This window comes from Benincasa hispida, chromosome 3 (assembly GCF_009727055.1).
Source record: "Benincasa hispida cultivar B227 chromosome 3, ASM972705v1, whole genome shotgun sequence".
NCBI classification, from domain to species: Eukaryota; Viridiplantae; Streptophyta; class Magnoliopsida; order Cucurbitales; family Cucurbitaceae; genus Benincasa; species Benincasa hispida.
Genome location: NC_052351.1, coordinates 33325053 through 33332383, shown reverse-complemented (window position 1 = coordinate 33332383; position 7331 = coordinate 33325053). Strand labels below are relative to the sequence as shown.

At 34.5% G+C, this 7331-nt stretch overlaps 1 pseudogene; it reads left to right on the top strand.

Moving 5' to 3' along the window:
• Positions 1-5320: 5320 nt before the first annotated feature.
• Positions 5321-7061, top strand: LOC120073535 (annotated as a pseudogene).
• Positions 7062-7331: the final 270 nt, after the last annotated feature.

The window sequence follows — 7331 nt, the reverse complement described above, 5'->3', positions numbered from 1 at the left end:
TGGGTTAATTTGAAATGTTTAAATTGACAAGAGGAAGTTCGATTATATATGATATGATTAAACTGGTTAATTTATATAATTGACATGATGTCTGTCTCTTATACACATCTAGATGTGTATAAGAGACAGGACCATTGGAACTTCGAGCCACAGGTCCATTAGTTCCCCTAGGTAGCTTGGATAAAGTCGAGAATCAGTATTTGGGTTAATTTGAAATGTTTAAATTGACAAGAGGAAGTTCGATTATATATGATATAATTGGACTGGTTAATTACTGTCTCTTATACACATCTAGATGTGTATAAGAGACAGTGTCGGGGGTAAGTAGATAAATTGCTCTCTTAAGGGCTGATTCCAGGGCTTGAATAATGTAGCGCCACACAACTTCTTTTGGCCTGAGAGGTGTTCACACATAGTTGGACTATGTTGTATTATTCATTAGAAAAATCAGTGGTACTTAAGGAGTGAGATGTAACTATAGGGGCAAAACGGTAATTTGGTCCAATTGTACTTACGAGCATCTGTGAATGGTCATCGTACTCATGATTGGTTATATCTGATGGACATAGAAATATATCTGTGGTAAAAAGAGTTCGGTTGTTGGTCTTTAGTGGAATGCCTGACAGTTAACGGATGGTGGATCTCGTAGCTAAAGAGTTTAGTTAGCTATTCATGGACCATTGGAACTTCGAGCCACAGGTCCATTAGTTCCCCTAGGTAGCTTGGATAAAGTCGAGAATCAGTATTTGGGTTAATTTGAAATGTTTAAATTGACAAGAGGAAGTTCGATTATATATGATATAATTGGACTGGTTAATTATATATGATATAATTGGCTAAATGTATGAGATACATTATTTTGGAGGACATTAGATATAAATATGATTTATATCAAGTAGAGGAGAAAATACTATACTAGATATGTGATATCAAACTATAGGTTAAAAATATAATATGATTATATTTATTAATATTTTAATTGGTTAAGTATATGATAATTAAGCCAAAAATCACGTTTGGACGTGCGTTAGTGGGAATGCGTTGGTTATTGTAACCGATGAATTAAAATAAAATTGGTTTTCATTTTGAATCGTTCATTCGAAAAAAGAAAGAAAGAGCGTGCTGGTGAAAAGTAATCGATCGTTTAATCTTGAGATCCTATATGATAGTCGCTCTGTGCCTAAACGATCGTCCACCTCGTGCCTAAACGATCACACACTAATTCCTACACGATAGGATAGCTTCCCTAAACGATCGTATTGTGTGCCGAGTTTGCTAAACGATCGCATATCTTTCCTAAACGATCCTTTAGTAAAATCTACACGATCGTGTAGTTTCTCCTAAACGATAAGCATCTTGCTATACGATAACGTCTTTTTCTCTCCCACTTGCTTATCGCCTACATGATCTGTTCTTCCTCCTTCCTCTACCAAATTCACCAAAGACTACGCTTTGGGTTCTCACTCCGAGAATACCTAGGACTCTTTTCTGGTGGTGTCGTCCCTGTTGACACATCTATCAGGCATTAGTTGATCGGGTAGAGGTTTCCGCTGCGTTGAGTTCCGAAGTTTGAAGAACGTCTTCAACTGGTATGGCAACTATCTCTCTCGTTTATTTCTTGTTCAAAGCATACCGATAATTACTGTATATTTGCATAACTGTACATTTGAATGTATATTGTGTATTTCAGTCACTGTGAAATTGGAGTGATCAGAACGCGCTCCAATATAGCCCACACCTCCTGGATTCTCACTTCGAGGATATCAAGGTTTTCGAGTGGTTGTGTCCTCCCTTGTTGCCTTGTTCATGAGGAGTCCGTTCGTGGGTAAATGACAACGAGATTAAATGGACGATTGGTTTGGCTTGCACAGCGATAGCGAGAGGTGCAGTCCTTTGACAAGAGCGATATTGAAAGGTGAAGAAGAGTTCTTCAACTAGTATGTGTCTCGTTCCTTGTTGTTTAAAGTTCAATGTATGTCGTAATTTGTCGTTAAATGCATAACTTGTATGTTTGATTGTTAATGCGGTATTTTTATCACAGTGAGTTTGGAACGATCTTGTTTCTGCTCGGAGGTACTCTTTGATAAGAGTTCTTTCAAGAATAACAATCCATTTGCAACATTTGATACCGTAATTTACTCGAACTTATATGTCGATAGCGGTGCTACCAACCATGTGATAGTTGATTATGCCAACATTGCAAACCCTGTTGAATATTCAGGTATTGAATGTGTTAAGGTAATAAATGGAGAAAAATAACTTGTTTTGGAAATTCATGCCTATCTGATGGAAAAAATAATCTGAGCCTTGAAAATGTATTGTTCGTGCTTGCCATTGCTAAGAATCTAGTGAGTGTTTCTAGATTAGCTTAGGATAATGCTATATATTTTGAATTTCATGGTGATCGTTGGCTTGTTAATGACAAGGTTACAGGTCAAATACTACTGAAAGGAAGTGCTCAAGTGAAGGCTGTAGATGTTTCAAGTCTAAAAACTCAAGGTGATCATCAGCTTCTACACAAAAATAACAATACATCAACATTTGTGTTGTCTGGAGGCATAGTCAATATAAATGTTGTTGTTTCTAAAGATGTATGGCACAGTCGTTTGGGTCATCCCTCGTCTAAAATTTTGAATTTCATTGTCAAGGACTCCAATTTTCCCATTAAAAGTAATGAAGAATTGGTTTCTGTGACTCTTGTCAATTAGGCAAATCTCATGCACTTCCTTTCTCTAACTCTAATTCAAAAGCAATAGATATATTTGGTCTAGTTCATGTTGACTTATGGGGCCCAACACTAATTCTCTCAACAGAGGGTTATTAGTACTATATCTTATTGTGGATGATTATAGTCGATACTATTGGGGTTGATGTCCTAAATCCCGTGGATTCTATAGTTTTTAATTGTATTGTACAAAAATTTTATTTATTTAATAAAACCTGATGTATTTTATTCGACATTTAATAGCATTAACCCACAAAACCAATAAACAAACATCCAAGGTTATCTTTTGTAGTTTAAACATGTATGTAGAGACATAAAGGTGGATTGTGTTTAAGTGATAACCTGAATGGCCTGTAGTAGATGGATAAGGTTGGATACCTTATCCTAGTAATACTACGAATACGATCCGCTTTGTAGATGTTACAATTGTTGTAAAGTTCTACAAATGATCTGATCCTGATCATTCATGTAGAGACATGTGAGCAGGGGTATTCAATACAAAATGGTTTGTATAAGACTAGACCATGAAATGAATAGTCTCATCATATAATACCGCTAATGGTAGAGACTTACATTTCACCAAAATGACCATAGGTGACATGACCCGAATCCTAAGTGAGTTGTGAACTCCTACCTATGAATGCGGTCCTTTGATTTGCATGAACGAGAGTGGCCAATTTTCCGACTTAATATGCCTACCATTTTAAAGATTCATCTAATTGAGAAGCTGAGAACACAACTACACAAGACGGAATTTACTCATTCACTAATGTCAGGGTAAGTAGATATATTGCTCCCTTAAGAGCTTATTACGGTGCTTGAACAATGTGGCGCCACATCCTCTCTTGGCCCAAGAGGGGTTTGGTCATTTTTGGGCTATGATTTATTTTCATTAAAGGGATCAGTGGTACTTAAACAGTTAAATGAAACTATAGGGGCAAAGCGGTAATTGGGCAATTTGTGAAGGGTCATCGCATTGATGACTGATTATATTCAATGGACACATAAATATATCTGTAGTGCGAAGAGTGTAGTTGTTGATCTTTAGTGGAGGGACTGATAGTTAATGAAAGTTAGGTAATTTAATTAAAGGAGTTTAATTAATTATTCAAGTACCATTAAAGCTTCAATCTACAGATCCATAAAGTCATCTCTGTAGCTCAACCGGAATTATTGAGAATTAAATTAGTTTTGGATTCATTTGAATTGTTCAAATTAATTGGGAGAATTAATTATATATGATATAATTAATCGAAACTAATTATATATGATATAATTAACATAATGTATTTGATAGATTTTATTGAGAGGATATACATTTTTTAATATGATTCTAATATTAATAATATGAATTGGATTCATATAATTGTATTTAATGTAAATTTGATGTATATTAAATGCTATAGATTATTGAGAGAATTCTGAACTATAGGTTATATTATATTTGATAAAATATAAACTATAGATTATATGTTATATTCGATGTAACATATGGTATAGTGTTTAATATATGATAAGTTAGTTATCATGTATTATATATTATATTTAATTTAATTTTTTTAATTAAATTAAATGAGGGAGTTATGAAAATAACTCCCTATATTTTCTCTCATTAACAATCGTGGGAGTGGGAAGTTTTGAGAAGCAGTTCGTCTTCTTTCCTGTAAAACGTAGAAAGTCGGTAGTTTTTTTCCTCCTAACGTACAATTCCCATAAACTTCTTCCTTTCAAATTATTTTCCCTCTCCCAAAAGTTTGTTATTGAAGCCCACAATTCTCTTTGTAATTTTCAACCCCTGAGGAGAATAAAAAAGTTCTTTTGTGGTGGTGGCCTTTATTTTGAGTACTGTTGTTTTTCTTCATGACCCAGGGAGATACGAAGTGTTTGTGGTCGGATCAGAATAAGTTCTTCAAGAGGTTAGTGATCTAAACCCCAAATTCCTTCTTTCTATTTTTTTAGCATGCTATAAATTTTGGTTTTAGAATGCATACTTAAGGTTCTATGTTTTCACGATTCTGTGAAACTGAAAATTGGGACCGATCGCCACTTCCGCATCAGACCTCACAGTCCTTCAGATACATGTGTATATAACCGCTTAAATAGAAGAGTGATGCCTTTGGAAATTTAAACACTTCCTAAGTTATGTTCAAACACAATTTGAGAAATCTGTTAAAATGCTTCAATCTGATAATGGAGGGGAGTTTGTCAAAGTCCATAAATTTTGATACCAAGTTTGAATTTAGGGATTTGCTATATTTTGGGATAGAATACCTCTTAAATTTTTGTGTACTCGATGAATGAATGGTATATCACCATTTATACATAATAGATTCCTTTTGTAAGGAAAGAATAATAATGATAAATATACAAGATATTACAATTCAAAAAAAAAAATATAGATGGCACCAAGGGAATGGATGAGGAAATATTCGTTTAAACAAATTCCTAATAGAATGAAGCTTTTGGAATTATGCAGTGTGGCAAGTCAGATTGTTGACCTGTGTTTGACGTGATATCTATTGATGACATGTTTATTTTGTCCACGTGGCATTTCTCCCTAACACTATACTCTTCAATTTTTAGCTTTCGAGTACGATGGCCGGCGGTGGTTTCGAGCTCAACCATAATGAAGGCGATCCGATCAAGAACTATCCCAGAGAATTGACTTTTTATGTGTTGATGACATGCATTGTTGCCACGATGGGCAGACTCATCTTCGGTTGCGACATTGGTATCTCAGGTGCTTCAAGTATTCTCAAATCTCTTTCTTTCTCTTCTTTTTCCTCTTTTCACTTTTCACTAAATTTGTTTTTAATTTTTTTTTTGTACTATTAGGTGGCATTACCTTTATGACTCATTTTCTACAAATATTTTTTCCATTTGTTTATTAGAAAGAAGCTCTCGACATTTCTATCAATCAATATTGCAAGTTTAATAGCCTTACTCTCACCATGTTCACTTCTTCTCTTTATTTGGCTGCACTTTTAGCCTCCTTTTTAGCATCTTGGGTCATTAAAACTTTTGGTCGTAAAAAGTCCATGCTTTTTTATGTTTTGTGTTTTTGGTTGGTGCTATTGTGAATGTTATAGCTCAAAACATTGCTATGTTGATCATTGGTTGTATTTGTTTAGGCATGGTATTGGGTCTTCTCTTCAATTTGTTCCACTTTATGTTTCGGTGACGGCTCTATCTAAATATTGAGGTTCTCTCAATGTTGTTTTTCAACTTTCAACTACAATTGGTATTTTAATAGCAAACTTTGTCAACTATAGTACTGCTAATATTCCTGGTGGATGGGAGTGGCGTGTAAGTTTGGGCGGTGCAGCGGTGTCTGTATTGTTTATCACAATCTCAGTTTTATTCTTTCTTGACACTCCAACATCAGTGTTGAAAAGAGGTAAAGTTGAGAAGGCAAGAGCCATGCTTAAACGCATTCGTGGTGTGTCTGATAAGGATGTAGATACGGAATTTCAAGACATTGTGGCAGCAAGCATGGCTGCAAAAGCAGTGAAACATCCATGGAGAAATTTAAGAAAGAGACAAAACAAACCGCCATTGGTAATGTTAATTTTAATTCTATTCTTTCAGCAATTGACTGGTATCAATGTAGTCATGTTCTATGCTCCTATGTTATTCAAGACTATTAGATTTGGAGACAATGCTTCTCTTCTTTTGTCTGTCATCACTGGTGGTATTAATGTTTTGGCCACTTTTGTATTTGTTTATGACACTGATAAGTGGAGAAGGAGAATTCTTTTCTTGATGGGTGGAACCATCATGTTTATTTTCTAGGTGAGTAACTTTTAAAAAAAAATCATTGTAAGAAATATAGTAAAAGCGTGCTTTTAATAATGGTTTTTCAATAGCCTTTTCTTTCATAATTGATTGGATTCTAATAAAAATAACATTTGTAGGTTTTGGTTGTCGTTTCATTGCTTAGAAATTTGGAGTTTCTAGTGAAGTTGTTGCTTATTTACCCAAGTGGTATGGTTGGTGTAGTAGTGTTGTTCATTTGCATTTCCGTTCAAGCTTTTGCATGGTCTTGGGGACATTTGGGATGACTGGTTCCAAGTGAAATCTTTTCGCTCGAGATTCGATCGGCTGCTCAAAGCATAACAGTCTCAGTAAACATGTTCTTTACCCTTTTAATTGCTCAGATCTTCCTCACCATGCTTTGTCATATGAAATTTGGATTGTTTTGCTTCTTTGCTTTCTTCGTAGTTTTGATGATCATATTCATCTATTTCTTCCTGTCAGAGACAAAAGGTGTCCCCATTAAGATATATCATGTGTTTGGAGACAAAACTGGTTTTGGAATAGATATATGTCTCAATAACTTGTAAAAGTTCGCTCCCAAACTTAGGATTAGAAACCTCGACTTTACTATAGACACCAATTTTAGTTTATGTTCAGTAGGTTTGCCCTTTCATTTTTTATTATATATTATTATTATTTCCAAATATTTCCCCTTGTAAATAGTTTTTATGTCATGGAATAATATTTCTTTTCGATGTTTAAAATTTATTTTCTCAGTTGTTTTTTCGTTGATGCCACCGTTTATTCGTGATGTTTTCCAAAAATTGTAAGATAAATACTTAAAAATAAA